Source organism: Falco biarmicus, chromosome 1, assembly GCF_023638135.1.
Source record: "Falco biarmicus isolate bFalBia1 chromosome 1, bFalBia1.pri, whole genome shotgun sequence".
Lineage (NCBI taxonomy): Eukaryota > Metazoa > Chordata > Aves > Falconiformes > Falconidae > Falco > Falco biarmicus.
This window is the reverse complement of record NC_079288.1, coordinates 38,307,097-38,317,423: the sequence shown is the minus strand read 5'-3', so window position 1 is coordinate 38,317,423 and position 10,327 is coordinate 38,307,097.

Below are 10,327 nucleotides of genomic sequence, written 5' to 3'. Positions count from 1 at the left end.
TGGAAGGTATTGGTGTCCGTGATCAACTGCCAAAAGCTGCAAATAAATCCAGTCCCCTGAGGAAGTAAGCTGGGTCTAGAGATACTGTGCTGAGTATTACAGCCTGACACTGTAAATGCTGGACCCAGCCCTGTTTGCACGCTGGAGCAGGACCTCATAACTCATGTTGTTTAACTTGTAAATGTAGTGTTGTAAAGTCCTGTCCTGCTGACCAAAAGAGCAAAGGAACAAATATAGCTAGGGCCAGGTGCTAGCTGCCCTATCCCAGCGGAGGTGGAAAAGGCCCCAAGACAGCCAGAATATGATGTCTGACCAGGAGGATGGGGAACAGGGCATGCAAATGTAGCCAAGATGCCAACACAACCCAAGGTGGTAAGGGAGCATGTGCTCCCCTGCACAGTTGTGACCCAAACCCACTTTTTAGCCCTTTGTCATGGTTTAACCCCAGCCCACAACCAAGCACCATGCAGCTGCTTGCTCACTCCCTCCACAGTGGGATGGGGGAGAGAATCGGAAAAGTGAGAAAACTCATGGGTTGAGATAGTTTAATAGGTAAAGCAAAAGCTTTGCACACAGCTACTAAAAACATCAGTGTTATCAACATTGTTCTCACAATCCAAAACACAGCACTGCACCAGCTATTAAGAAGAAAATTATCCCAGCTGAAACCCGGATACATGCTGGTGAATCTGGAGAAGCGGAGTAATTTCTATAGCAAAGAATGTATTTGAGGAACATGAGGTTGTTTGCAAAAGGCAAACCAGAGCTGCTCAAGCAGCCATCCCTATTACTGAGGTAACGGCCATACTGCTTCAAGAGGTCACCGCCTACCTCTCTTCTCACTACCCATTTTCCCTTCTCAGTGTGGTATCTTGTAAGAATCATAGAATCATTTATGTTGGAAAACACCTTTGAGATCAAGTCCAACCATTAACCCAGCATTGCCAAGTCTACCACTACACCATGTCCCGAAGCACCATATCTAAACGTCTTTTTAAATACCTCCAGGGATGACGACTCAACTACTTCCCTGGGCAGCCTGTTCCAGTCCTTAAGAACCCTCGCCATGAAGAAATTTTTCGTAATATTCAATCTAAGCCTCCCCTGGCACAACTTGGGGCCATTTCTTCTTGTCGTGTCGCTTGTTACTTTGGAGAAGAGACCAACACCTTTCAGGCAGCTGTAGAGAGCAATAACATCTCCCCTGAGTCTCCTTTTCTCCAGGCTGAACAACCCCAGTTCCCTCAGCTGCTCCTCATAAGACTTGTTCTCCAGATCCTTCACCAGGTTTGGTGCCCATCTCTGGACACACTCCAGGACCTCTATGTGCCTCTTGCAGTGAGGGGCCCAAAACTGAACCCAGGACTCGAAGTCAGGCCTTGCCAGTGCCAAATACAGGGGAACAATCACTCCCCTTGTCCTGCTGGCCTCATTGTTTCCGATACAAGCCAGGATGCTGCTGCCTCATGTTTAGCAGGCTGTTGACCACCATCCCTGGGTCCTTTCTCACCCAGCAGCTTTCCAGCACCCTTCCCCAAGCCCATAGCATTGTGTGGGGTTGTTGTGACCCAAGTGCAGGGCCCGGCACTGAGCCTTGTTGAACCTCATACAACTGGCCTTGGCCCATCCGTCCAGATCCTTCTGCAGAGCCTTCCTGCCCTCCAGCAGATCAACACTCCTGCCCAGCTTGGTGTCATCTGCAAACTTACTGAGGGTGCACTTGACTCCCTCATTCAGATCATTGATGAAGATTTTAAAATGGACTGGCCCCAATACTGGGACCTGGGGAACATGACTTGTGACCGGCCACTAACTGGATTTAACAGCATCCACCAGCACTCTTTGGGCTCTGCCCTTGGTCTCCTCCCCTGCTGTGGAAGAGATGGTATTAATTTGTTCTTTTTCTTCTTTTCCTTCCAAAATACCTTTCAGCAAAAATGAGAAGCATTTCAGACATCAGCAAGATCTGCTTAAACTCTTACAGTCTGAGCAGAGCAGCACTCTGTGCCAAGAAAAAAACTGGGGCATGAAGCATTTAAATGAAGGCCTGGAGCCACCTGGTGAGTCAGTAACATATCTAGAAAGAGGGAGCAGAGGTGCTGAGCATTCATTCAGTCCGTAGCTCTGAGCACTGTCCCTGTAAAGCTCTGCATCAAGGCTTCTTCACAGCTTTTCCATAACAGTGGCATGCCTGTGAAATGAGGCAAGACCCCCAGCACGCAGCGCACCACTGATGCAGCTCTCCCCTGCAGAGGCCCATCCCCAGGGAAGATCTGTGCAGCCTGTTTCCAGCCCTGCTGAAAGTCCTGGTTTTGGTCTGAGCTGTACTGATCAGCAGAATGGAGATGAGACATTCAGCCCCTTGCAAGGGAATTCTGTGCTGATCGCTGGCCATGCGTGGCTCCCAGTTGGCAACTCCAGGAGCTGGAGATGAAGCATGGCTTGAAACAGACTGGTTCAGATGAGCAGCTGTGGGACCTGTGTTTATTCCTCCATATGCACTTGGTTGCTTTGCCACAAAAACCTCCCCACAGAGAACTGGATGTGAATAAATACATGCAAATGCAAGTTATGAGGTCCTGGCCTAGGAAAATGCCACTGCTTCTTGGATGAACTCCGATGGGCTGCAGCTTAGCTGTGGAGAAACTATCACAGCACACCCAAGCTGTTCCCTGCCAGCCCCTGACTGGACTGGCAGGTGAGGGCTTCTATGAGAGCACAGTGTTGTGCATCCAGCTCCAGACCCCAGTGCCCCCCCTACAGATGAGATGCATGCTCACGGAACAGGCCTGGTGGCCCCAAATCCAAAGGAAGCCATTTTCATAAAAGCTGAGTTCACAAACCAGAGACGATGACACAACCCAAACGAGCCTTTCCTTGCACTGAATGAGAAAGCTCAGAGCTCTCAAAGGGGATTAAATGGATGAGCTGCTAATTCAGGTCTCACAGATACCCAGAGGGACCAGCTTAGTTAAGCTTCTAAATGAGGGGATGCCTGCCCTGCAGTTAGCCTCTGTCTCCTGCTAGTGAACACAGCAGTAGAAACAGATCCCTGTCATACTGAATACTCTCCTCAGTTACCGTACCTGTTGGCACAGGCCTGTACCCTCAGCTACTTGAAGCAGCACACACCTCAGTATCAAGACTCATACACCAGGCTATCTCCATTATTTGCAGTTTCCCAGGCTCCCTCTCCGTGCTGCAGGGTGCAGATGGTCAGCCTGTGATGGGACCTATGTCGTGTGGCAGGGAGGAAGCTGTGGCTGCACAGGGTAGTATCACAGCCCCTTCCCCACCGCTGACCTCCCACCAGGTGATCAGTCTCACAATAGATCTTGAAGTGAGCTATTCAGGCACAACCTTCAAAATAGTCCTCTGGAAGGAGAGAGAGGTCATTGGGTGCAAAGCCATGCCACACCTCCCCACCATCTTATTTTTCCCAGGCTTTACAAAATACCCCTAGAAAACCCTCCTCCTCTTCCTGGGGTTGCTTGGTCCCTTTTGAGATCTACAAGCACACAGCGGCAGGGCATGAGACAGTGAACTCCCATCTCCACCAATCTGTGCTGACAGCAGCCTCCTACTCAGCACCCCACATAGCAGGCAATTTCCTACCTGGCACAGCACACCTCTTGCATGCTCCCAGGGCCTCCTGTAGCATCTCACTTGAAAATGCTGGTGAGCACTGTCAGCTGGGGCTCTGTGTGGGGTCAGACTAGCAGCAGAACCCTAGCAGAGCCAGCCTGCAAAGCCCAGACACAGGGAGGTGCACATATGTGGCGATGCTGAGCAGCACTGCAGGTAATGAGGGAAGAAGGAACAGTCCTGATCTTTTCAGTTACTCAAACAGAAATGCACTTGTTCCCTCCCTACCTCAGTGGACAACACCTTCCTCATTCCTCCGTCCTGTATTTTACCCCAGCCTCTGACTACAAAACCCAGGGTAACCATCTTAGCATGCTCCAGGTAGCATATGCATAGCACCGAGGCTGCCACGAGCCTCCCTCATTTCTGTGACTGTCTAAATAACTGGTAATCATTTTGTTGAGGTAAGGATGCTAAAAGCAGCTGGAAGCAGAGGTTTGTCTGATCTATTTTTATCTCACAGGCTTCAAAACCTGTCAAGGTCCTTCACTTCTGCACTGCCAAGGCTCTTTTTTCAACTTATTCCTCATCACAAGCACATGAAAGGAGTTTGCACTGTTTGGGGCAGGCTGACAGGCTCATTAGTGGACAGCTGCCTACAAACATGCCAAAATATAAATTGTTTCATCTTAGGAAAGCAAACAAGAGGATTAAACATCTGCCTTTAGACATCACCCCGTCGACCACCACACCACATTTGTTTCACAGGTCAGAAGAGGCAACGGTGTGTCTCAATACAAACTCCTATCACTACTCTATCTCAACACTAACAGCCTTCGGGGGCAGCTGGCAGAAAGCCCAGCCACCCCAGCTCTGAGCAGTTGGGGATGGTTATCAACTGACAAGAGAATCTGTTTTGCAGTTTACTGGCATTAAACAAGTGCTCTTGAAATAGATGCAATAGCTGGTTTAAGGCTGCCAAGAGGCAGTTCACAAAACAAAATAGACCGGAACATTCTTAGCTGAGGCCAGCGCTCCAGGAAGCCATAACTGCATCTTGATCTACTTTGAGACACTAAGTACTCAATTATGAATCTCTTCTGTTCCTCTCTGACTTGATAGTATTCCGGTTCAGTGATGCTGATTCAAAACCAGAATAGCCACAAAACACAATAACCACACAGTAACTCTTCCCCCCAGGAGAAGAGTGAAGAGGAAAGTCAGCTTTTCTCCCACATGCACTGACTCCTCTTCCCAAAGCCCGCACTCCCCCTGCTGCATCCAAACTGGCCTCAAAAGCAAGTGAACCACAAAACATTGATGTTTCTCTCTACAGCATCAGGTTTATTCGGCCTGCATGCAGGGCATGCCATGAGGCTGGAGGCTGGATACTTTGCTGCTTACTGATCAGCCAGTTCCTCCACTTCCTGGATTGGAGGATTATGCCTCTCAGTCCATTCTTGAGGCAAGCTGCCCTAGGTTGGACACAATGATGAGAAGCATTTAGAAAGCTATGGAGTAACTACAGGGGCCTTATTCAACCTGCGTAATTGCCCTGAAACACATGGGGTCTCATCTGGAAAGCTATCGAATAACTACGCAGGCCTTATCCAACCTGTGTAATTCCCCTGAAACACAGGGGGTCTCATCAAGCACAAACATGGCACAGAAAACTGGAAAAACGCGCTTTCCCAGGCTAGCAGCAGCTGCTTTGGGTCTCCGTGTCAGACTTCTGCATGGAGCTTTGTTCAAACTGCTCATTTTACCAACAGGTTTTTGGGATTTTATTTTTTCAGGAAGCACAACTGAAAGAGCACAAAATGGAAGACACCAAAGGCACTGCTTTGACATGCAACCAGATATGCAGAGGCAACAGCCCGGAGGGTTTCCAACTGTAAGGTCCCCTCACCCCAGTCTCAGCCCTGGGCTGGCCCGTCCCTCATCTCCAGTATGAATATGAGTATTTTAGAGAGGGCTGCCCTGTGCCTGTGCAAATCCTGTCACTGGCAGCCCCTGAACCTCCTGCCTCCCCACCGCTAACAGCACGGGGACAACGGGAGCGATCGGCCATTTTGTCACCTTCTGAACTGAAAGGTCAGCAGTGGAAAACGCAGCTCGGTTTTTGCATTGCTAATCCCTGGGCTATTTATGTCCTTTAACAATATTATCAGCTCACAGAGTTGCCACCAAATCAGCAGAGCTCACCGCCTTTCCAGACTTTGGCGGTTTTCAGACGACGGTAATAGGGACTCCCCTGTGGTAACACGCAGAAAGACCCTGTTTCGAGTAGGAGGAAGGCTCCGGCCTGCCGCTCCTGCTGGCCCTCAACAAGCAGAAATTAAGCCGAGGCAGAAAAACACAATCCCTAACCACTAACCTCTGCTGTCCCACATGAGGGCAGCCATTTTGCCATCCTGGGCAGGAGCTTTGGAGCTGGGTGGTCACTCGTCTCCTCCGCGCAGGGACAGAAGGGCACAGCCCCCAGAGGGCCGCTGAGGTGCGCCCGGCCCGCGGGTTCTGTGAGGAGAGGTGGGGGCTGTCCCTGCTGCCCGCAGCCGGTGCCTGCCGGTCCCGCCGCCTGGCACCGCGCAGCCCCGCACCAAAGCTGGTGGGGCCCCTCTGGAAAAATGTATTTAAGAGAGGGAAGCGAGGAAAAAAATGCGAGAAACATCTCTGCAACCCCAAGGCCGGAGGAGGAGGATGCGCGGCGGGTACACAGTGTCCCGCATCCGTGAGGTGACCAGGGTGGGGCAGGGACGGGCCCTGCGGCACCCGTGGCCCAAGATGGCGCCGCCGGGAGCAGCCTGAGGGGGAAGGCGCGGCACAGCGCTGCACGGCCCGGCCGTGGCCCCGGCCCCCACCCCTGCCCCTCCTGCGAGGGGGGCTGAGGAGTCAGGGGTGGAGGAGTGAAACCTGGGAAGAAGGTAGGGGCGGGAAGGTGGCGCTTTACTTTGTTTCTCACTATCCAAACCTAGTTTAACTACCGATAAATTAATTCTCCCCAAGTCAAGTCTGTTTTGTCCGTGAGAGTAACTGGTAAGTGATCCCCCTGCCTTGGCTCATCAAATAAAATTTTATTTTCTGTCCTTCCGCTATTGAGGAGAGGGAGCGAGAGAGTGGCTGGGTGGGTGCCCTGGGCCTGTCCGGGGAGACCCCCACTAGATAAAACAACTGGAGCCATCACCAGAGCTGGGGTTCAGTGAGAGAGAGGGAGACAAGATGTAAAGTAGGACTGGGGATCAGGGTGCTAAAGTCAAGCTAAAGCTGCTGCTAGTTATCCCCAGTGTAACCCTTAGACTGGGGGAATCTGTGTGTCCCATAGCATTAGCTTCAGCCTAAGGATAGGATCATGTTCCAAAAAGAGGGAGCTGAAACACACACTACAAGCAAGGCCCAAATGGGGATGCAGAGGTAAAGTGAGGGCTGCTACTTGGACCCTCCCAACAGCCTCTAGGCTGAGGCTTCAGCATGTCTCTTGGTATAAATCTCCACCTAGGTTTAAGATTAGACTTCATGTATTTGGAGTCAAATTCTGACATGAAAAACCTCTAATGAGTTCCCTAGAGCTTCATCCACTTTCTCCATGTCAAATTTGGTTCATTAACTAGGAAAAAAAGGTCATAGGGAAAAGACAAAACAAAGATAGGACATCCTAACAAATACCCAGAGAAAAGGAAGAAGCAACATTTCCTCTGTGTACATCCACTTCTCCTTTTCCCAAACCACAGCGTTCCCTACTGCTGTATCCAAATAGCCCTCAAAAGCAAGAGGTGAACAGGACTGCAGGCAAAATGATGTCTGGTTCTGAAGAGGTCTCTGATGCACACTTTTATATAGCGTTCTTCAAAAAGGCTGCTTGTGGAGCTGTTCCAGAGACACATGAGACTTATGCAGAAAGGAGCTTATTCGATGGTGAATCGACAAACAGCAACAGGTTTTTGTTATAGAAGAGTAAAAATTTGCACATTTGAGTTCTGTTTCTCAGCTAGATATTGTGTCAGGGGAAAAACCCAAACTATTCACCCTGTAGTTTACTTGAAATTTTAGAAAATGGTAAACATATCAATAAACAACCTAAAATGCCGCCACCACACGGGTCTATGCATTATCACATTCTCAGCTTCACGCATGTCTGCTGAGGGCCATCAGTGGCAGTACTCCAAACCTCTTTGAGGCTGTAGGCTCATAGCAATTCTGGCCTGACCTGTGTCTCTAATGCAGGCAAATTCTGCCAACCTCCCAAAAAATTCACTCCCTCTCCCCCAAAAGCCCAAACACAACAACCCTGAAAGCTCCTACTTTCAGACAAGAAGTACCTTCTTTGTTATTAATAGACTCATTGCACTCAACACATTCAAAATTGGAATACAAAGCCAACGCACATTTGTGTTGCAGAGGTCTGTTTCCTTCTGCCAAGTGGGGTGGAGAGGCTTCTACCCTGAAAACAGAACCAAGCCTCCTGAAAGGAGAATTATAAATAAGCCTAATCCTCTAATCATCATCTTTAGTTGCACCTGGACAGATTTTGCAAGGTGTTCTTACCACAGTAACCAAGATAATTTGATCAGTGGATCAAACCCCTGACCTTCCCCCTATCCTTGTAAGGAAAGTAGCATGACTATCTTGTCAAGCAACTTGCCTATAAACCTCCAGAACACAGGCAGACACTGTAGCCTCTTCTCCAGATTCAGAGTCTCATGTCTTTCCCTAAAAGTACTTCTCCATAAAGACATTTTTCAGTTTTACCTATAGTGAGTAAACACATTTGCCAGAAGCACAGGAATCCACAGCGGGATTGTGCCTGCAGCTGTTAAAAACTTACAGGTAACATTCTCTTATTCTCCAGAAGGGAACACCAGTCTGTGTCCTTTAAGGATTAAATTAAGGAAGGAGGATGAAAATAAATCAAGATAGCACAGATTCAGCTTCCTGGAATTGCCTAACAAGGAGTATTGATGTTTGTTGCAAGAGAGCAGAGAAATCAGAAAAAAGGGTACAAAACAGCTGTAACAGAAACACAAAACTGCACTGTTCCAGATGCCGCTGGGGGACTTCCAGCAAAGCAGCCTGAGTATCTTAAGTATCCACTTCAATAAGCCACCACAAAGTAGCTTACTCTTCAACAGGAAACTGATGCAGGAGGTAATGCTCAGAGCCCATCACTTCTGGGATGATCTGGCAGTTAAGAGCACTCACTGGGCCTCTGGAGACTCTGTCCCTGAGCTCCAGGGACACTGTTAGGGCAGTCAGTTAAGGGTAAGTATTGAAAAGTACTTAGGTGCCCAGCACGGTTTCAGCAGGAGTTGCAGGCCCAAATCTGTCTTCAAATCCTGGTCTGAACCTCTTTGTGGCATGTGAGGTGACAATGTCTTTATAGCCTGTAACAGTATTGTAAGGAAAAACACATGAAAGCAACGGCTAGCCACTTTGCGGCATGGAGCCATGAACAAGCTAAAGGGCCAGTTCTGTAAAACACAACATCTCCTGGCACATCCAGGCATTCCCGTTGCCTTCCCTTTGCATCACCGGCCCAATGCTGTTGATATTCCCACTGAGTGCTCGGTCCCAGTATTAATGTTTTAGGCACTGTGGGATAAAATGTGAGGAGTTTTGCCTCACAACAAGCAGTGGTTTGCTCTGGAGTAGATGTACTAGCATCTCTCCACTGAGCTGGAAATAGGGCAAACCCCCAACCAGACAACAGATTTTAAGTCCCCAGGCAAGGGAAAATGAACAAATTAAATGTTCACTGCAAGCAGTCCACTAAACAAAAGAACAATAATAGTGTTTTTCTCCCATTCTTTTCATTTCTCGCAGCATAACTACACATCTTCTGGATACAATCTGTTTCTTTGCCAGGGCTTCAACATTCTCCCCTGAATTAATGATGCTGGAAAATCTCCACTTTTCATAGACGCTGATAGCCTCTGCTGAGCAGCAGAAGGCTGCACAATACTTGCTTATGCAATGACTGGTCCTGTTCCAGGAATAATAGCTTGTCTACTAGGAACAACCAATTCACACACAAAACCAAAATACTTTTCTCATTAAATGTCTGAATTAGATGGAATAAACCCACCCCAAACCTAATGGTCACACTGCACACTAATGTCAGCCTTCACACTGAGTTAAATAACCCCACACCCTAGTCTTTGAGGGACACTTAGCATGAGCAGGGGAGGGTGGCACTTCCTTATTCATTACCTCCAAAGTACTTTTGACACTATGAAGTGACACATGAACTATTATTACAGGACCAGGCAACAACAGGACACCTGAAGCAGTTAAAATGCAACTTGATCTGGGAAAGCAACTTGCAGACAAGCACTGCTTTGGCTACTTCAGGCACCAGCATACGGTAGCTCTTCTGTCCACGAGATCTGTCCCCAAGTGGATGAGTAGGTAGAGAACAGTATAACCTTACATCTGCAGCACACCGCCCATATCAGCTTTTGTTTCAAGGCTGTTCTGGACCATGTATCTGGACCGATACAAAGTGGTGTATCTATATTGCCTCTCAAAGAAACACTGAAGGCAGGAGGGTCCCACAATGTTAGTTTTATCTAACGTGAGAGGAGGAAGACCAGGTCTTACTGACCAAAATCAGCTTAGTTGCAATAAGATGCAAGTCCAGATCTAAATTTTTGCCTCTGTCAGGAAGGAAACAACCCTGGGAGAACCCCTCCTCCATTTTGACCTGTGGCTGAGAAATAAGAAACCAAATCATTGACACTTTCTTGTA